Source organism: Pogona vitticeps, chromosome 1 (assembly GCF_051106095.1).
Source record: "Pogona vitticeps strain Pit_001003342236 chromosome 1, PviZW2.1, whole genome shotgun sequence".
Classification (NCBI taxonomy): Eukaryota; Metazoa; Chordata; class Lepidosauria; order Squamata; family Agamidae; genus Pogona; species Pogona vitticeps.
The window spans coordinates 132,002,127-132,023,798 of NC_135783.1; the positions used below are offsets into that span (position 1 = coordinate 132,002,127).

The 21,672-nt window shown below is 43.5% G+C and overlaps 1 protein-coding gene and 1 long non-coding RNA gene across 2 annotated transcripts in view; one reads left to right on the forward strand and one right to left on the reverse strand.

Moving 5' to 3' along the window:
- The window catches only part of LOC144587799 (uncharacterized), an 887,030-nt gene that overhangs the window by 752,475 nt on the left and 112,883 nt on the right, over window positions 1–21,672 (reverse strand). The window lies entirely within an intron of this gene.
- LOC140707982 (uncharacterized) overlaps window positions 4,474–21,672 on the forward strand; it is a 55,338-nt gene continuing 38,139 nt past the window's right edge. Inside the window, exons 1-2 of the long non-coding RNA XR_012088121.2 lie at window positions 4,474–4,589; window positions 19,793–19,849. This is a non-coding gene — a long non-coding RNA (uncharacterized LOC140707982). The remainder of the gene's footprint in view (window positions 4,590–19,792; window positions 19,850–21,672) is intronic.

Consider the following 21,672-nt stretch of genomic DNA (forward strand, 5'->3'; position numbering starts at 1 on the left):
GATAAGTGCTGCCCAAATCTGGGTGGAAATGTTGCTTCTCCCCTGAAATCAATGAAACTGCACCCTAGACTTTCAGGAGGCAATGTAGATCTCGGCAGTAAAGTAATCATCTTGTCTCCCCTTGATCTTCTTGAGTTCTAATGTCAAAATTAGTCACCTCTCATTCTTCCAATCATGGCATTCTGGTGCTCCCGGAACCTCCACAAGCTGTTCACTTTCGAACCCCCCCCCCCGTGGTTTTGTTTCTCCTGATTTCTCATCTGATTGCCCTGATTCAATGCTGTGTGGGTCCTTCCCTTACCCAGCTCCACCACCTAAGCAGCCCAAAGGTCTCCTGCTCTCCTGCTTGCCCGTATGCTTCTCAGTGTGTTTCTGAAAGACAACCTTTGTTGATTGCCTCGAAATATTTCCTGAAAAAACTGTTTTTCCTAGAAGCCTTTGGAACAATTACCTGCCTTCAGTCCTTTTTTTGTAAGAACACTTAATGACATAAGAGTGAATTAATCACATATGTGTCTCTGTTTATCCCTGCTTCTCTTCCTCTGATGTCTGTTTCCAGTTTGCAGGCCTTTTTGGCAAACCTCTGTTCCTACCACCCATGTATGTATGTATGTATGTATGTATGTATGTATGTATGTATGTATGTATGTATGTATGTATGGATGGATGGATGGATGGATGGATGGATGGATGGATGGATGGATGGATGGATGGATGGATGGATGGATGGATGGAGGGACGGACGGACGGACGGACGCCCGCCCGCCCGCCCGCCCGCCCGCCCGCCTGCCTGCCTGCCTGCCTGCCTGCCTGTCCATACCAGTGGTTCCCAAACTTGAGTCCCCAATTATTTTTGGACTAAAACTCCCTGAAGCCCTCACTACTAGCTGTGTTGGCCAGGATTTCTGGGAGTTGTAGTCCAAGAATGTCTTGGGACCCAAGGTTGGGAACCACTGGTCCATACCATCAGTGGTAGTGGTATCACCCCAACACTTTGGGGCCACCTCCTTTGGAGTTCATCTTCAGCCAGCTTTGCAATCCAGTGGAATATTCTTGGCCTAGAATGGTTGGAACGGTTAAACTGTGGCATGCTTTTCCATTTCCCCAGTGCTCTGGGACATCATGGGTTAGTCATCTTCTCACCAGCAGCCCTTTGCTTGGAAGGCGTCCTGCCTCTAAAGGAACAATATCATCATGTCAGCATGCTACCTGATTGCTTCCTTGTATGTGGAAACCACACATGTATGTCCCCATGTAGTTTAGACAGCATGTGTCTTACCAGCTCTACAAAGATAACCTCGGAATGAAGCCTTGTAGTTTGTGTTGGGGCATCCAAAACACGGACGACGTATCTATGTGTCTACATGGGCTTGGTTTTCACTGTGCGTATCTTACAGGAAGAGCGGGATTTATTTACGGACCAGAGTTTGTCTGGTTGCATTGTGTAAGTGGACTTAGACAATCAGTAGTGTTAAATGAGGCTGATTGTTCACTCGAATACAGACTACAGTTAGCGAGCTGTTCCTTCCGAGTGGCATAATTAATCTGACTGTCACAAGATGATGCGAACGCGCCCCCACAGGCACGCCGTCAGTGAGTCCATAGCAGTAAGGGAGAACGTGCCAAGGGTAATGTGTTTGGCATGCCTGGCTTCAGAGTGTCAGGATGGGTATTTGGTATAATCTCTGCCTTCACACTCCACCAAGTTGCCAGCTGGCAGCCTGCGCGAGTAGGCTGTTGCTCATTCTGTTACACCTTCTGCAGTCTGCCACCTTATTTCCTACATCCGTGCTTTCAACAATAGTTTTTCAGCCCATTAATTTGTTCCCTTGAAAAATTATCATTCCAACTTTAAAAGTATCTGAGGGTTTGCAAGCCGTTGCTTAAACACTGAGTTGATGGTACGGCATTTGCCCTTCTGGTGGGTGTTAAAACAGCAGGCAAAGACACTGTGGAGGATAATTTATTTCTTTTTCTTTTTCTTTTCATTTGGAGAGGGACCAGACCTCAGCGGCGAAGCAAGAAGGCACATTTCGCCGGCAGAAAGTCCCTCATTCAATACCCCACACCTTCAAGTGAGGTGCGAATAAATTTCTCCTCAGATTTTTTTTTCTCTCTATCAAGACATCGATGACAAATATTCACCTGGTAGGCTGTGAATTTCCGTTCGTTTGCAAAGACTCCTGTCCATATTTTCTTGCAGCCACACAATGTCAAATACTGGAATCAACTCTCAAAGTCAAATACAGAAATCATGTTGATTTGGACAGTGAATATTTGACACAATTGGTCATCTGATATGCACAAACTGTGCTTTAGATCCGGCATTTGCTTCTGCGAACAGGAGGGCATTCTCCCATCGCATCCAGCAGAGTATTTCTATTGGTAGGTGGAGGACTAGGTGATTAGTGCCTTCCTCTGCAGCTTTGTACATCTCCCTGAAAATCTGCTCAGGGGACAGAGGGACCCTCCAGAAATGAGGGGTGGTGATTCTGCAGGTGTCTGCAGAATGGGGGAAGTGTGGGGTAAAATCAGCTCCATCCCCTTTCCACCAAGAGGGATATTTTCAGCAAAATTGGAGCCCTGGGGTTGAGCTTGCTCTCAGAATTAAACATTGCATCCCTTCTATTCATGTAACAGTGTTGATAACTGACAAGTCAAAATATTTGGCATTTCATAATTACCATTTGGTAATTACCACAGGAAGACTTGTTACCCAGTTCAGTGGCCCCTTGGGATCTAAATCTTTGCTGGCCTTCTCTCTGAGCGTGGAGCCAGAACCACAAAATGATTCTTCATGCCTCATAAGTGCTTCATGAGAAAAGAGTAGGGGGAGGAGAAGAACTATTTTGCAAAATACACGGATTGAATGAAAATCACTTTTGAATGCAAAAAGAGGCCAACAGTTTTGCACAGAGATGGTTTGCCCAGATTGCGGAGGCCTTGGCAATTAAAATCACCCTCTTTGCCTTCCCTTGCCCAGCAGTGAGGAATATTGTAGGGCATGCACATTTGCTGTCAATGTGTCTTTGGTCAAGACAGCTTAAATCAGCAAGAAGAAAGAATTCAGCTAGCATTCTATGCACCCTTAGTGGCCACATATCTGGCTTTTCCTTAGTTTCTGTGTATGGAGAAACAATCTGAAGTGAGAACCAGCTGTACTTGTGAAGGCTCATCTGTGAAGTCTGAGGCTTCCTGTGATCAAGGCTGTCATTGCATGAGGATGTCTGCACACGTACACGCACTCTTAGGGGTGGGGTCAGCAGCCTGGCCCACTGCCCTTTAGCTGTGAGGAGTTCCTTCCTTCCTTCCTTCCTTCCTTCCTTCCTTCCTTCCTTCCTTCCTTCCTTCCTTCCTTCCTTCCCATGAAATTGCTCATGAAGAGGGCTACAGTCGATGGCTGATGGGACTTCCCCTTGGAGGCCTACCAAACTCAAGGCATTTGTGGAGTATACTCTCCACCTTCAGGCTGAATCTGATATTCAAGATTTCGCATTCAAGTGGACGTTCCTTGCTTTTTAAAAGCACTGGCGTGCACTGGACAAAGGTACGGGCGAGATGACCCTTTCCGGGTTCAGGCTCTTGTTAGCCCAAAGGCCATGACCCTGGGGTGAGACGTCTGCTAGAAGAGACTAAGGCATCATTGTGAAGCTTCCGCTGCCGGTACCAACAATGAGACCACTGTGTCTGGTTTTGGGCAAGGGGGGGCAGGTGGGGGTGGGCTTGCTGTCACAGCTACACATTCTTTTTAGGGGCCACTGCGAGTGACAGCTGTTCTCCCTGAAAAGCAGAGTGGGATGTAGCAAAATCCATGCGATCTCTCTCGATATAGTCCTATGAGCTCAGTGGTCAGGAACTCTTTATCCCCGCCGGAGAAACCAGAGGCTATCTGACGCAGGAAATCAGTCGACTTAGGTGTGCTTCCTATGATATCACTATGGGTTTTAAAGGTTCCCTTTTCTGTGTTCATAATCTTTATTTAAACCTTTACTGGGTACTAGAAAGATATATTAGCAGTGGAAATGGCAGACAATTAGAGTACTGTGTATACTATGTTCTCAGATTTCAGAAACTGTTCGTTGCTGGGGAGAGAAAGCTGATGTTGAATGGAGGGAGAGAGAGATGTGGTGCCTTAACAATCATTGTTCTGGATTCTGGTCTTTTACTTTGTTTGTTTGTTACATTTAGAGGGGTAGTGGTGGTGGAGAGAGGGACTTTATGGAGGAATGGAATAATAATGTTCAAAATAAATAGTCCTAATTAAAAGCAACGGAGTGTGAGGCATGAATGCTAGCTAACTGAAGGAACCAGGACATGCCCGGCGCCTCTGTAAATCCAGCAAACCGCACATGCAGATGCAGGCTTTCGTGAGCTTCTTTAATTGGATGAGGAACTAGCAGATGTTCTCTCTGTAATTCCATCTAGGAAGCTACTTGCCTTATAACACATCAGATTGTCTGGCTGCCTAGCTTAGCATTGTCTCCTCTGACTGGCAACAACAAACCCTGGTCTCTGGCAGAAGCCACGGCTTCTCCAGCAGCTGGGGTTGCATGCTCCGAGCTGAAATCCATCAACAGACGGTTGAGGAGGTAAGGCAAAAGATTAGATCCACTTTCCCTAGAATGACTGAATAACTCATGAATGGAGTTTCAGTTTTGGATCCTGTGTGCAGTCCTAGGGTCAAACCAGACAATACCTCTGTCTGTTTTCTTTTATTTGCAGAGATGCTTTGCCAGATGAAAGACACTGTTTCTCATAGCAAGCAGGGTGATATGAAAGTGATTCTCCCCCTCCCTATCTTGCATTTAGCTGTGCGTTATATTATGCTTGGTGAATGCAAAGTAAACACAGGCTTTATGGGTATGTCTGGATATCTGAGGTAACACCATTGCTGGAGGGAAACAGATTAGCACTATTTTTAACATCTACTTTCCTCCTTCATTTACTTCCTGGGCACTCTGCTAGACCACAATTCAGACTGGCAACTTAGCTGTTCACAATACTGTTCATAATGACTCTGATTTCCTTACCTAAACTTCAAGCTGAACGCACAATGTGTATGTCACTCACAGGTGAAATCGGTGATATAATTTAAGCCTAGAAGCCTTGAACATCCTTACCTTGGACATAAGCCCTATTTAAGCATCATTTCCCTATTGGTGTATGGTTGAATGGATGTTGGAGATGGGAATGCATCTAGACACTCAGAAGTCAGCAAGACTTTTGCATGTTTGAAGCAAAGTTCAGCACTAGCTGAACAGGCACCCCCCATGTCCTCACCCCCTCACCTCCCTCCACAGTCATGAATACTAGTTGAATAGGGCCGAAAGCAATTTACTAGCTATATAGTTGGTCTTCCAAATGGACTACTTTTTGTTGCAATCAACAAGAACATCCCAAGAAATTTTGCTGCCCAAAGACGAGTAGCGAATGATAACTCATTTTGTACTTAGGTAAAGGTTCCCCTTGACTCTAGGGCGCGGTGCTCATCTCCATTTCCAAGCCGTAGAGAGTCAGTGTTTGTCCATAGACAATTTTCGAGGTCATGTGGCCAGTGTGACTAGACATGGAACGGCGTTACCTTCCCACCATGGTGGTACCTATTTATCTACTTGCATTTCTACATGCTTTCGAACTGCTAGGTTGGCAGAAGCTGGGACAAGTGACAGGAGCTCATTCTGTTGTGTGGATTCGATCTTACGACTGCTGGTCTTCTGGCCTTGCAGCACAGGGGCTTCTGCGGTTTAACCCGCAGCGCCACCACTTCCCACCAGTTACCAAATGATAACTACAAAATGAGTAGCAAAAGATAACTCTGATTGCACAACTTCACTCCTATCTCAACAGGAGGTCCATAATGACACTGGTTCATGTGCTGGTAGTCTTGAAGATTGACTATTGCAATGCTGTTTGCGTAGGGCTGCCCTTGAAGGTTGACCAGAAGCTGCAGCAAGTGTAGAACATGGGAATCTTAGGGTACTGTGGGAAGCATATTTTTTGAGGGTTCCCCATACATTACCCAATGGTCAGTGAAACTACAGTACCCTAAACCTCTCAGGAAACCTCTCTCCAAACAGCCTCCGGTCCTACTCATTTTTTTGGTTTGTGATTTGTTTTGTCCCCATCGTTACTCATGAGAAAGTCTTGGATTTCTTGGAAGACTCATTATCTTTTTTTTTTTAAAGAAATGCCAAGTTGCACAAATTTATCACAATTTTGGCATGGAATGGTATTTTTCCTTTTATTCATTTAAATATTTTTTACGCTGCCTTTCTCCTAAAATAGACCAAGACAGGATCCTTCCTGTGCAGGACTCACCAGGTGGAAGAAACACTAGATCAGGGGTTTTAAACTCAATTTACCTGGGGGCCTCTAGAGGCAGAGTCTGGGTGAGGTTGGGCCGCATCAGATTTTCTGCCAAGCGGAGCAAGAGCCCGAAGAAACCGCCCAGGAGTTTCCTTAGCCAACAGACAGGCTGGCTGGCTGGCAGGCTGCAGTTCTGGATGGAGGGTGCAAGAGGCGCTGTCTTGGGAGAGAGCCGGCGAGCGAGGCAAGGCTTTTTTTTACTCTTGACAGCAGAGGATGTGTGGGTGCTTTTGGGGGGGCAGGCAAGGCGAGGACCACAAACTATCATCTGGGGGCCCTCAAATGGCCCCCGGGCCGTATGTTTGACACCCCTGCACTAGATGGTTAAAATCCCTATCCAGAATGGCTTCTTTCCTGCATAGAAATTCACTAGAAAAGACATTAGGCTGCACAGAAAAAAGAGAGAAAAAAACCAGATTAAAACACAAAATGAGACTGATACAGTGGTGCCTCGCAAGACGAACGCCTCATTGAACGAAAAACCCACAAGACAAAAGCGTTTTGTTATCATGTTGGTGACTCACAAGACGGCTTCTTCTACGGCCGTGCTTCGCAAGACAAATTTTTTTGCAAGAATGATACCTCGCAAGATGAAAATAATTGATTCGTCTTGCGAGGTTTCACAAGACGAAAATTTCACAAGACGGTACTACTCGCAGAATGAATTACTTTCGTCTTGCGAGGCACCACTGTACTGGGAAATTTCATTTCTACACTGTACATACGATGTGTCTTTGAAGGAATGTCAAAGATAGCAAATGTGATCATAGAACATTAAGCCTGGAGCCCAATGGTCCTTGTGAGTTGTAGACTACTTACGATCCGAATGTATTGTACAGTGCTCCTTTCTCCCACCAAATTTGACAGTGGGGCACCCCTGGCTGCAGCTGCTTATGTTGTGAGAGTGTCTCACGGAACATAGGTTTTTGTTTGGCTCCCCGCCCCCCCCCTTTGCTCTTACCATCTGAAGTTAGATAACAAGGAAAGCGGAGATACTGTATGTCCTTAGGTACTGCCTACTAGCTCCCATCAACACCTCTGAAGCCTTTACATTCCAAATGTGCAAAGTCTGGCATTCACAGAGTGGGGGAAAGGGGGGGGGAATCTAATGGCCCTGCCAGAACTTAGGCTGTAAATACACACTATACCCATGGACCATAAAAAGCAGGATGAGTCCTGCCAACCTAGCACTACATTAGGGGCCACATGCCAGCAATTATGGTTCAACTAGTCTTCGGCTAGATTCAGAAGCTGGACTAGATTCAAAAGAAGGAAGAGTGAAAATTGCTGGAGGAAGCATCCTTAATTTAAGATGTACTGATTTCACCTTCTTACTGGCAGAAAGCAGCAATAATCTGAAATGACGCTTAGTGAATGTGAAAGGATAAGGTGCCAAGGCAGGACTGCAGTTGAACGTGAAAACAAAATGACAAAAATCATAACTTCAGAAGAACTACTCAACATTACAGTGAAGCAATTGAAATAGTTAAGATATTTTGTATGCCTTGGTTCAACCATCAATCCAAAGGGAGACTGCAGCCAAGAAATCAGAAGGAGACGCAGAAGGGCATAAATGAAGGAATATAAAAAGATCATCAAGTGTAAGAATGTGTCACTGGAGACCAAGACCAAGGTCATTCACTCTATTGTATTCCTGATCACCATGTACGGATGTGCAAGTGGGTAGTGAAGAAAGTGGACAGGAAGAAAATTGATTCATTTGAAATATGGTGCCGGAGGAGAGCTTTGTGGATACCCTGGATTGTTTGAAAGATGAACAAGTGGGTCCTAGATCTGAACTCTCTCTGGAGGCAAAAATGTTGAAGCTTGAGGCCGTCCAACTTTGGGCACATCATAAGAAAGCAAAATTCTCTGGAAAAAGACAATAACACTGTGAAGTATTCATTATGAATATTGACGTTCCACTGCTTTATCCTATTCGGAACTGGCGCGAAGAGCTTTATTCCATGCCCATTGTGCACTGCCATAAATTCGATCAGAGAATGGGTACTCTAGTAATGCAGTATTTTATATAAATAACAACAATAATACTTGTTTGTGAGGTTTTCCTGCAGATCAACATGGAAAGGGGAGAGAATGGATCCATATGCGTGTGAACACATTAGGTAGTGACACAAGCCAGAAATCCATAGATTTGCACAGCCGCAGTTTGTGCTAATGCTGGGGCTGTCAATGGGCTGAAAGGCTTTAAATTAAAATGCTTCCTGAGATAAACTTTTCTCAAAGGCATTTAATTTCCACTGTTCATCTTTGCCCTGCTCATGTTAGAACAAGGGCCAGATGGTCATGCATAGATTTGCGGCAAAAGACAGGAGTTGTGACTCAAATGTTAATGAGGCAAAAAAACCCCAATTGTTTGTTTTCAATGTCTCTTTAAACAAAGGACGTTTAGCCGGCTTTTCCTTGAGGGATGTAATAAAGCAAAACAATTGTTCTAAATAAGAGACCTAAGTCAAATGGTGCACCTCACAGAATAAAGGTTTCTGTTTCTCTGTTTCTGTGGCATGGTGTAGTTGATCCACACATGCACACCCCTGCCGCAGCATAGCCATGAATTTGCTGGTCCCTGGATGTCAGGAACTCAGCCATGCCAAAGAATCCATCCATGTGGAAGAAAAACACATTAAGGAAACAATCTCCCTGAAGTCCTGGGGAGTAAAGTATTCCTAGGATACACTGAATGGAATCCGACTTTGCCTTTAAACCCTAGAATTCAGCCTCTGCCTCAGGGTCTACCTTGACCGAGAGAGTCTTGAAGTTTATGAATACGAGGAATGGTGTCCCCCCACGCGTACATGCATTTGGTATCTCTCAGGAGTTAAAGAAAAAAGAGACCATGTAAATACATATGTATGTGCTTGTACCGGCAGTGAAAAAAGTTCTGGTAGTCAGTTACAAGACTATGAGAGAAGGGACCTCTTGCCTTTTAGCACTGTTTCATGTAAATTTACATCTATCTATCTATCTATCTATCTATCTATCTATCTATCTATCTATCTATCTATCTATCTATCTATCTATCTATCTATCTATCTATCTATCTATCTATCTATCTATCTATCTCCATATTGTTTTTTTTAACCCTCAGTGATTTTTCGGCAGCTCTTTTCAGAAACTAAAAGAAGTGTGAGGTAATGAGAGCTTACGTTTCTCACAGCCCCTCTAGATGGAAGCTCTAGTCCCAAAAAGTAAGATTTCTGACCTCAGGAGATAATTCACTATAAAAAGAAAAATGTTTTAATTTATATATCAATCATTTCAAAGAATATGAATGCTACCAGTCCTAGAGATAAAGCTAGTCAGTCACTCCTTTGAGTTCCACGCAAAAGGTAGTAGCTATTTCCAGAAAATCTGTTCTCAGAGGCTTCCCTCTGAGAATAGCTTGAAACCCTTTCCATGCAGAATTTATTTAGTGGGTAGACCAGGAATTGCGTAATGTAATATGCACAACCTTTCTCCACAAAGGGATAAGGCTAACTTTCCAAGTGCCGTTCATTCAATGCTGTACTCTAGTTAGGACTAACAAGTGAATTTAGCCCATTTTGGAAGAACATTTTCTTTTTAGGACAGGGTAGATCAAGTATGCATAGAAGGAGATCAGTGCAAAATGGCAGACATTTTGTTTTTCAAGGGAGAATAGACCTTCCAGGAGAGAGAGGTGAGAGAGAAAGGTTTTTCACTCTGGGGATTCACCTGTCACTTGGCATTATTATAACCCACTGTGAAATATGGCTTTTATGTGCAATCTGAATTCAACCCTAAAGGGTAGGTTTTAAGGCATTACTGGAAGCATCTATTAAGTTGCATAATCTTAACCTTGAAACTTAAAGGTCATTAATGAAACTTCCATGCGATTCCCCTGCCCCTATCACAACTGTCCCAGTAAAACCATACTTAATGTGTATCCCCCCCCCTTTCCCCACACCACAAGATGTTAGGAAAGAAGCCTTTTTCATTGATTTGGGTCTTGCTTGTCATAGAGTGCATTCCATAAGCAATGCTACATAGATGTAAGAACACTGGAATATCTTGAGTTTCCAAGACAGATAAAGATAAGTTCTCTTGCACATATATTTCATTTTGGAGACATCAGTTTCCTTTTAAAAGATATGGTTGCAGTACAAAGTCATCCATATGTGTGTGTGACTTTGTACTGCAACCATATCTTTTGTATACTGTCCAGTTAGTGAGGAACACTACTCCAGGCAGTACATGAATAAATAGCATAACAGCAAACCCTAATCACCCCACCTACAACAAAACAATTGATCTGATAAAAAAGAAAATCATGCCAAGGACAGATAAAAAAATTAGGCATACAGCGACAGTATATTCCTAAAGGCAATTTTAAAGAGTTCTGCCTGAGCTAGTTTTCTAAATACTCAGAGGGAGGGAGCCTGACCCATTTCTAATGGAAGTTTATTCCATAGGGATGGAGCCACCACTGAGAAGGCCCAAATCTTTGTTGAGGTCTTTCTCACCTCTCTCAGTGTGGCTACCTTCACATCTGGGAGAAACAAATGAAACGGGTAGTTTTTTTTTTTAAGGAGACGTTCCATACACACATGCCACTCCTATGTTTTAGTAGAATTCTGGTCAGGCCTTTGAAACTGGCCTAATAGCTAATTGGCAGCCAGTGTATGTCCTTTACAGCATGGTGCTATAAGCATATCCTATGGCAGAGCAAAATGTAAACCGCTGGATTTTGAACTACCTGCAGCCTGTGAATGAGCCTAAGGGCAGCACCGCCCAAGGCACATTGCAGTAGTACATCCTTCAAGTTACTAGTGCATAATTTTCCCTGTCTGAAGAATAGGCATGGTGGATGTCCCAACTAAAAGTGGCAGAAGGCACTCCTAGCCACCACCGTTAATTGTTCCTTCAGTAGCAAAGACACCCCCAAATTAAGTAGTCACTGTGATGGACAGGTCAGTAACCACTCCTGTCCATCACAATGGAACCCTGATTCAGGAGCCAATGGCTGTATAGAAGAGGCGGAACTAAGGATATATAAGAGAAATGGAAGACAGTTAAAGATCAGCTAGAGTTTGAGTTAGGGATGGGATATGAGTTAGAGTTAGGGATGTCAGTTAGAGAGAAGCAGTTTAGGCAGTTAGGACCAGTCTTGTGTTAAAGAAGAATAGAGAGATAGAGAACAAGATAAGAAATGAATAAATACCTTGATTAACATGATTTTGCCTAAGCAAATATAAATGTCATGAAAGAACAACTTATTAAATGAATAAAATAAGACCATCCATGATTCACTTTACATGATTTACTGATAAATACTTAAATAAACATTGTTATATTGAAGAACTGTGATTTAAGAGTCATATTTGATAGGGTGAGGATAAATCCTCTGGTGGCAGCAGAAAAAGGGTTGAAAAATAAATGCCATACCCGAAAGTGAACCTGGGAGAACAAACAGAGGAACTGGGTGTGTGTGACAGTCACTTTCTAATTTTATTTGTTTGTTATATTTATATCCCACCTGTCCTTCAATGAGTACAGTGTGGCATACACAGCTTTCCTTTTTCCTACATTATTCTCACAGGAACAGCTCAGGCTGAGAAAAAATAACTGACTCAAGGTTACCCCATCAGTCTCATGGCTCAGTTACACCTAGAACTAGATCGCCCCACTCTAAACCACTATGTCACACCGGCTTTTGCAGTCCCGAGTAACATTTCCAAGCTCTGGAAAAGTAAAATTAAGAAAATCAGAATGCTACAAACCACTGGTACAAAATGCACACAAACAATGAGGCCGAACCCGTCCTGTAAGAATGTAGGAATGCAAAGAATACTCATGATATTCCTCATTCTCATCAGTTTTGGCTGCGTTGACACAACACGAAACCTTGACAATGAATTTTAATGTCCTGCAGGATTCAAGTCACAAGTGAGAGAAAGGGCTCTTTCCCCCACTTGCAAGGCCCCGTGAATTTCTGGAACATGTTCCTTGCTCTTTTAGAAATGAGACATGGATGCATGGGCATATACTGTACGTTACAGACCCAGAGCAAGCACAGGACTAGCTGATTGCCAAGAAAGATGTAAACAAACAGTCCCCTGCCTCAAATAGTTAAGCAGAGCAGGAAATTATCCTAATTTTATACGACTCACCAAATTACTGCAAATAATCAAACAAATACCACACTGAAAATGGTAAACAACATCAACACCAAAACCACATTCAAAGCAACAAGGCACAGCACTCCATTTAAAAGCTCCTCTCAAACCGCCAGTGTCTAAGGGAAAGCCCGCCTGAAGAGAATGGTCTTCACCTGCTTGCGGAAGGACAGCAAAGATGGGGTCAGGCTGGCCTCCAGTGAGAGGGAGTTCCAGAGTCTTATTTTGGCAGCTCTTCATGTCTGACAAATCATGCTTGCAAATGAAGTCCATGTTTATTCCTAAATAACAATGACAAAATGAAGCAAATTGAAGAAGAGCTGACTATGGATTCTTATTGCTTAGTTTTGCTTTGGGTTCAGGGTTGCTGAGATAACAGCCCTGCTGGCTTATTCTCTTTCTCCTCAGGGTTATCCAATGCCCCCCTTTTTTTGAAGCACTGCGTCTTGTGATTTAAAAAAATCCTGTAGAACGTTATGATTGCTTTTGGACCTCAGTGTCATCTGCAGAAATATTTTTAATGATCAATAGAGCATAAAGCCACAGTACTTCCATTTGATGTCTCCCATCAACAAATTGATTCTGCATTTCCATACAGTTAAAAGATGCAGGGTCTTCCTGCACCAGGGGAAATTGTTTTAAATCCTAGGCCAAAATGGCTAGAGAGAACACTCATTACAGACGATCCGTCTGATGTAAGGGGCATACAAAAAACACCTGTTGTCAATCCAGGGTGCAGAGCTGAAGACTGTGATGATGTAAACTGTAGTTCTAGCAAAGGCGCCCACTGCCTTACTGGGTCCAGCCCCACCATTATATGAAACTATTTTTAAAAAAATATAGTTGAAGGAAAATGGTTGAGCATGTGTCTAACAATGGCCTTTTTACACAACCTAATCTGACTCATTGTCTGCCATGGTTGGACCTTTTCATCCGTTGGCAAATAGTCAACATCATGATACACCAGTGCTCGGTATTATATCATCTATCCACTGATCATGACAGTATTTGATACACTGCCATGCTTCTCATCTTTTATAATTTTATGCTTTCAACTGTAATTTATTGTATTGTATTTTTGTTCTCACTGCACTTTATGATATTTGATTGGTGCCCCCAAATAAATAGATAGATAGATAGATAGATAGATAGATAGATAGATAGATAGATAGATAGATAGATAGATAGATAGATAGATAGATAGATAGATAGATAGATAGATAGATAGATAGATAGATAGATAGATAGATAGATAGATAGATAGATAGATAGATAAAATGCTACTCATTGCTTTTAAAAGGAATTTACAAATGGCAAAGAGGAAGGCATGTTTGCAGAGGGGACTTGTGTGGAAGCCTTCGGCAGATGCCTCTGCCTTCAAAATGGTAGTTGTGCTCACTGAGCCCATCTCCTTAGTATGTTGGGTTTAGAAGCTCTGAGGGCTCCCTTCCATTCATTCCCTAGAGCAGGCTCAGGAGAAATTCAGGGTGAACTGGGAAGCAGAGCATGCTCAGAAGAATTAAAGAGCAACCAAGGCTTAAATACAGGTCTGACACAGCTGCTAAAAGCCTTCCACCACCACCCCTTCCCTGCCCACTATTTCCCTTTCACCAGGAATACACAGTAGGAAACACATGGGGATGGAAAACCGCCCATATGTTCCTCTCCCGCCCCCCAGTTTGCTTGTTCTGAAGTTTCTCAGAAGACTCATCAAAGGCATGAGGGGGGAAGTATTTAGGGAAAGGGAAGCACATAGAATGTCCACTTTGAATCCCTTAATGCCCATTGGTATTCTGGAGGGAGACATGGATGGCTGCAATGAGGGGCAGCCCTCCAGAGGGGAAGTCTAACACTGGATAGAATCCTAAGTGGTAGACCTCTTGATTTGGTTAAGTAATCAAGTAAATATCTTAACAAAAGTTTGATGGATGTAAATCAGGGGAAACAGTAAATAAGATCATAGGAAGATAAACTAGGGACACTGTTCTGGGAGAAAGATGGGGTAAAATGTTTTAAATAAAGAAATAAAATAATACGGGGTCTTGATATTTATTTATTTATTTATTTATTTATTTATTTATTTATTTATTTATTTATTTATTTATTTATTTATTTATTTATTTATATTTATACCCCGCCTATCTAGTCATTTCGACCACTCTAGGCTTCTTACAACATAAAATTATGCTACAATCTCTCCAAATATATTGTATACATTAGGGGTGGAAGCCTGCAGCCATTTATGTGTCATTGGATTCCAGCCTCTGCCAGTCCCAGCCATCATGCTAATGCTTAGGATGATGGGGGTTGTAGTCCAACAACATCTGGAGGGCCTCCTGTTCCTTACTGCCCTATAGATACTGCCAAAAGGAGCATAAATCCTATGGGGTGGTGGTGGAATCAATCATTTCCACTCAAGGGAGGCATGATTACTTGTCATGTGCACATGACATGCTGCTCCTACTAAGCAGGTTTTGCAAAATTTATATTTTTCCAAGAATCTGCCAAATTTGTTTAAACAGGAACAGGTGGACTCTGGTGTGTGTGGAAGCTTCAGTATATCAAAACCTCTCTTTACTCTCTTGAAACAATCATGTACGGTATGTTCAAGTACAGATGGGCTACAGGGCGGATTGCATGTGCAGCTAATAGCTTTCCGTGTTATTATTGCTCAGAAGCTCTAGCCCTTTGAGCAACATAGCTTTCCAAGTTTCTAGACCCTTGAAAAGTTAGTTTTTCAGAATATAGTTTAAGAGTTTTAAAAGGAATTTTTCTAGGTTCTGAATTCTGTAGCTTAAAATCTGCGGCCTATTGCGTCCCCTCTGCTTGGCTTGCACTGTTCCAGATTAGGTGGATTCGTTCTCAATAGGATAATACATGGTGCAAACTGGAGATTGGGATGCGCATTGATCCCTGACCCAGTTTGTGTGCAGATACAATGCTTGACTGGTGTCTAGCGCTCACACACGCACACACACCATGCTTCTTTGGTGACACTCTACCCTGATCATGACAATATTTCAGTATTTCCAAATCTCTGTGAATAATCCCATTCCTGTGAATGAGGAAATGGAAACTGCTGTGATTTGGAGTGGAGGTGAGGTTATACAGCACCATCCATTGTAAAACATGGTAGACTTTAAATACTGAGAGAGAGAGAGAGAGAGGATGATTTTGCTTTTACTCACAGGCCTTCATGCAAGGTTACAAAGGCCAGCAGACAACAGCTCAGTGACACATAAAGGAGGATGAAAAAAAGGCGGAAGAAGGGGAAAAAACAGAACTGATGTGACAGTGCACTAATTCTGATCTAGCCACTGAAAGCCCATAAAAGAATGAAGGCCTTCAATGTGCAGCAATCAATTAAGTAGTCAATTAATTTTGGACATTTGTTAATGTAAGTGGCAATATCTTTCTGAAAGGAAAGTGCTTGACTGAAACGTGTGACTTTCTGCTGTGTTTTTTTAAAATTGCTGTTTCTTCAGCAATAGGTTAAGATTAGGATTAGCAAAGTAAGGGGGGGGTTGCAGAAAGGCTGGCATTGGCAGCCACACTTGAATAATGGCAGTTGATCTGAGCAGCAGCAATGGATAATGAACACAAACACACAACTGCTGCTCCCGTGTGCAGTTGTGGAATGTTGCAACCCAGCTCGCACAGTCTTTTGAAGAGGGCGTGGAAATTCGATTGAACAGAAGGAAGGATCTCTGATCCATTTCGCTCGAACTCACGGAGATGGTAGAAGCAGGTTGTGCATGAGAACGAAACGTAGGCTTGAGAAGAGGATTTATGCACAAAGTCTTCACATTCTAAACCTGCCCTGCAGCCACAGTGGTTGGAGTGTTCAAGGCAGGCGTTGGATTTCATGGGGGGGGGAGGGGGTCTTACCCATTGTGTGAAGTCCAGCATTTGGGGAGTTAAAATATTTTAAAATATGGCATGGAAATAAAAAAAATATGGGGAGGTGGTCCCAAGTAGCAATACCTTATAAGGCAGATGCTAAGTTGGCAGCAACGGAAGAGTCTGACAGCTTCACCCAATTATTCCCAAGGCCTATATTGCACAGTCCAGTTGCTCAGGCTTTCTGTGCAAGGTTACCAGGCTAAGCCATCTGCTCTTTGCATTTTTCCAAAACTTTGAATGCAGCTTTGAAAAGGCTTAAGCTGTTTTTTCGAGCTGGAAGTGGGGGGGGCGTACTCTTTGGTCTTTACATTCCCCAATATTCTCTCTCTCTCTCTTTTTTAAGTGAGACACACCGTCCTAGGCTTGAGTGTACGTACATGGGTGCAAATGAATGCCTACATTCCTGTATGGACTTTGAGCGCTTCACTTTAGGAAGTCGGGGCTTTCTCCCCTCACTATTTTCTTTTTGTTGTGATGTTGTCATGGTCAAAGTTCATAAGAGCTGCCTCCTGCATTTTCCACCACGAGTCCTCATGGCTGGAGTTGGAGAAATAATTAATATTGCTGGAAATGATTCTGATGGCACCATGTTCCCCCTTCCATGTCACCCACTGTTTGTTCTTCCCTCTTTGTGGGATTGTCCCTTCCCAGACACCCAACACCCCAAAAAATGTTGCATAGACCCAGATGAGGATTGAGTGGGAATATCTCTAAAAAGGCACAGAGGGGGTCTAGCACCCATCCATATGCCCTTACTCAGGCTCAGATTACGTCAGGGGGGCAGTACAGATAAAAAGGTAAAGGTAAAGGTTCCCCTTGACAATTTTTTTTTGTCCAGTCGTGTTCAACTCTAGGGGGCGGCGCTCATCCCCGTTTCCAAGCCATAGAGCCAGCGTTTGTCCGAAGACAATCTTCCGTGGTCACATGGCCAGTGCGACTTAGACACGGAACGCTGTTACCTTCCCACCGAAGTGGTCCCTATTTATCTACTCGCATTTGCATGCTTTCGAACCGCTAGGTTGGCGGGAGCTGGGACAAGCAACGGGAGCTCACTCCGTCATGTGGATTCGATCTTATGACTGCTTGGTCTTCTGACCCTGCAGCATAGGCTTCTGCGGTTTAGCCCGCAGTGCCACCACGTCCCTTACAGTACAGATAGCTCTTAAAAATATTTGGCTGTCCTCACATCCCTATGTTCTGTTTTTTTGAAAATTAAAGTAGAGTCTTTAATACACCTGACTGCTGGCTGGATAGCTCAATAGTTTAGGTATTTGGCTATGGAGTTAGATGTTGGGAGTTTGATTCTCCACTATATCTCCCAGGAGAAGAGCCAGCCTGTGTGGCCTTGGGCAAGCTGCACAGCCCCAGTATATGACCCCCCAGAAGAAGGGAATGATAAACCACTCCTAAGTACTCTCTACCTAGAAAACCCCTGAAAAGGTTCACCATAATTGTGCCAGCACACAATTATTGTTTATTATTGAGTATATCTTTGATGTTCTTCCTAGGCAATACTGGTTTCCCGATAACCTTAAGGGTTTGTTCCAAAAACTTTTCTCGGTAGTAGTATGAAAAACATCTAAGGGATTGCCCTGGGGACAAAGGGAATCATAATTCTTTAGCTAAGTACTGAAGAGTGGCAGAAATGGGTTTAAAATAAATGATTAGGATTTCCGTTACCTCTTTACTTTCTCATATATGTATGATGACCTTTGCCGGGGAGAGAGACAGGGGGAGTGTGACCCTGTTGATACTCCTGGACCTCTCAGCGGCTTTCGACACTATCGACCATGGTGTCCTTCTGGATAGGCTGGCTGGGTTGGGAGTTGGGGGCACTGTTTTACGGTGGTTCCGCTCCTTCCTGGCTGACCGTGTCCAGAGGGTGGTGCTGGGGGACAGTTGCTCTGCCCCATGGCATTCATGTCATGGGGTTCCTCAGGGCTCGATACTGTCCCCCATGCTGTTTAACATCTACATGAAACCGCTGGGAGAGGTCATCAGGAGGTTTGGGCTGAGGAGTCAGCAATATGCTGACGACACTCAGCTCTACCTCTCGTTTTCCACCAATCCAGGTGAGGCGGTTTCTGTCCTGAACTCGTGTCTGGACCTGATAATGGACTGGATGAGGGTCAATAAATTGAAACTCAATCCAGACAAGACGGAAGTGCTGTTAGTGGGTGCTTCGCCAGACAGGCTGGAGGGCCATCTCCCTGCCCTGAATGGGGTTACACTCCCCCTAAGGGACAGGGTCCGCAGCTTGGGGGTGCTCCTGGATCCCAGTCTAACACTGGAAGCCCAGGTGGACTCGGTGGCCAGGGGCGCCTTCCTCCAGTTGCGGAAACTATACCAGCTACGGCCCTACCTGGACGAGCAGAGTCTCATGACAGTTACACATGCACTGGTAACATCCCGTATAGATTACTGCAATGCGCTTTACGTGGGGCTGCCTTTGAAGACGGTCCGGCGACTGCAACTGGTTCAGAATCGAGCGGCGCGGCTGGTGAGTGGTGTGGCCGCCAGGGATCATATCAAGCCGATTCTGTACAAGTTACATTGGCTACCAGTTGCTGCCCGGGCCCAATTCAAAGTGCTTGTTTTGACATATAAAGCCCTAAACGGCTTGGGCCCTGGATACCTGAAGGACCGCCTCCTTCCATATGAGCCTACCCGGCAGTTAAGATCTAGCCAGGGGGCCCTTTTGAAAGAGCCATCCCTCAAGGAGGTAAGAGGGATGGCTTGTAGACAAAGGGCCTTCTCGGCAGCTGCCCCCAGACTATGGAATGCCCTCCCGACTGAGATTCGTCTGGCGCCGACACTGATGACATTTCGGCGCCAGGTCAAAACCTTCCTGTTCCAGAAGGCTTTTAACTGAAATAATATTAACTCTGGGTCTGATGGCAATTTTATATATATTTTAATTGTATTTTAATTGTACATATTTTTATTGTATTTTAAATGCTGTAAGCCGCCCAGAGACCTTTGGGTAGTGTGGGCGGCATATAAATTAAATAAATAAATAAATAAATAAAATAAATATATTGTAATTAGAGTATTGATTACTGCTTTAAGATTAGTCCATGGCCAAATGAATGTAACCTCTTCCAACTGGTGAAATCAGTGAATGGGAACCCTGTTATTGATTGCTAGTGTTTTGTACCAATTAGTAATTAGGAACTAATCTTTTTTTTTCTTTTTTTCTTTTCCTTTTTTCTTTTAAGGTATACCAACACATGCACAAACCTTTAGTATTTCTGTTGTAAGGGAGGAGAGAAATCAAATAAATTAACAAATAGGTATCTGCTATGGAAATGCCATACTCCTTTTATATGACGCCATTATCTAATGGTTGCTCTTTGTTTTCCCTACAGTTCGTCCATCTCTTGAGAGGTTGAAACTCCTCTTTTTATTGAGAGAAGGGAACAGTGGTAAGCTTTCTGCATAGAGAAATTTCTTTGATCCTTCTGCCTTTTTGAGGAGGTGCGGTTTTAACAGAATTCAGGATGTTTGGTTTGGTTGACCCTGTTGCTCTTATAAAATTATATCTCCAGACACAAATTCCCCTCTTCTCAATAGGAGCTTGCCTGTGTTCAATGGAGAAAAAAAAATCTGTATGGTTATTTTGCCAATTGAAGAATCTAGCTTGTGGTAACATGCCAAACTAGAAAAAAGTGGCCAATAAACAGGTCTCGTGATTACACCATGCAGAACAACAAGTTGCTACTTTAAAAATAGCACTATTATTTCATAAGTGGACAATCATTTTCATAAATGGCTCAGTTCTGTTACTTTTTAGGCCAGTGAAATGAGTGCAATAAAGTCAACATCAGTCCTTGAGTTAGCCATGGTGAGTGGCCACCAGTAGTATCTGAACATGGCCAGAAGGGATTGTTTCCCAGTTGTTGATAGGACTATAGTTGATCAGATGTCCAGTTGGTAAGACTTCCATTTTAGGTTGCAAAATGTGCACAGATGAGCAGTCTCCCAAAGGCTGTCTTCTTAGACTGACCTCCAAGCTACTGGACCTGTCTTTAAAATTACTGGAAGTGAAATGGTTTGCTTTCTGAATCAAACAAAGAGATCCCTCACCCCACCAAGCAGCCACCACTTCCATGTGTTACCTGCAAGTGCAGACAATGCATTCACGATGGCAAAGGGGCAAAGAGAGGAACTTTCTCCCTCCCTTCTTTCTCCCATCTTGATACAGATTGGAGTGCCTGGGGGCTGAAAGAGCAATGGCCCCTGAGAATGGGTCATGGTTTCCAGGGACTACTTCAGTTCTCGGGGGAACAAAATACAGTGGTGCCTCGACTTACGAACTTGATCCATCACAGAAGATATTCGTGAGTCGAAAAGTTTGTAAGTCGAATCAGCATTTCCCATAGGAATGCACTGAAAACCGATTAATCCATTCCAGCTGTTTCTTGTTTTTATGTAGAGGCGCCATTTGTTAGTCAAAGTGTTAGTTCCCATAGGAACTAATGCAAAACCGGTTAATCCTTCCTCTACCACTAGGGAGAGATTTTTTTAGAAAAAAAGATGACTTAGGTTAAAAAAAGGGTAGGATAGGAGGGAGGGAATGAACACCCTTTAAACAAAACAGCTTTAAAACCAAGCATCTTTAAACCAAACCAAGCACTTTTAAAACCGGTTTTTACATTTTAAAATAACAGTACCAGGCAGTCCAAAGTCCATTTCCCACTTTCCCCGCGGGTTTTGTTGTTCGTAAGTTGAAGCTCCATTCGCAAGTGGAGGCAAAATTTTGTGAACGGAGCTGTTTGTAAGTCGAAATGTTCCTGTGTAGGGGCATTCGTAAGTCAAGGCACCACTGTACTGTTCTCTCGGGCCAGAACTCCTTTTACCTTGGCATGTCATGGAATGCATAAGGCTGACAGAGATGAAAGAGGGAGGAAGAAAGATGTTGCTTTCTTCCTTACTCTAGATTCTCCTGCAAAGCCGAGCAAAGGGAAGGCTAGGAAGTTGCTGAGGTGAGACCTGGTGTGAAGAGTTATAGGGATGGGATGAGGAAAAGGGAAGAGGTACAGGGAAGCCAAGAGTGTATGTCCCTGGCTCAGATACTGATCCCAGGGAAAGGTGTATTGAAAACTATCTTGTCTTTAAGGGACCATTTAAAAAACTGTGAGACAGACTCAAATTTACTTTGCTGGCTTCCCTAGTATTCCTTCACTCTCTCTCTCCCTCTCTCTCTCTCCCTTTCTCTACCATTTTGAGGCAGAAGAAGACAGAGAAA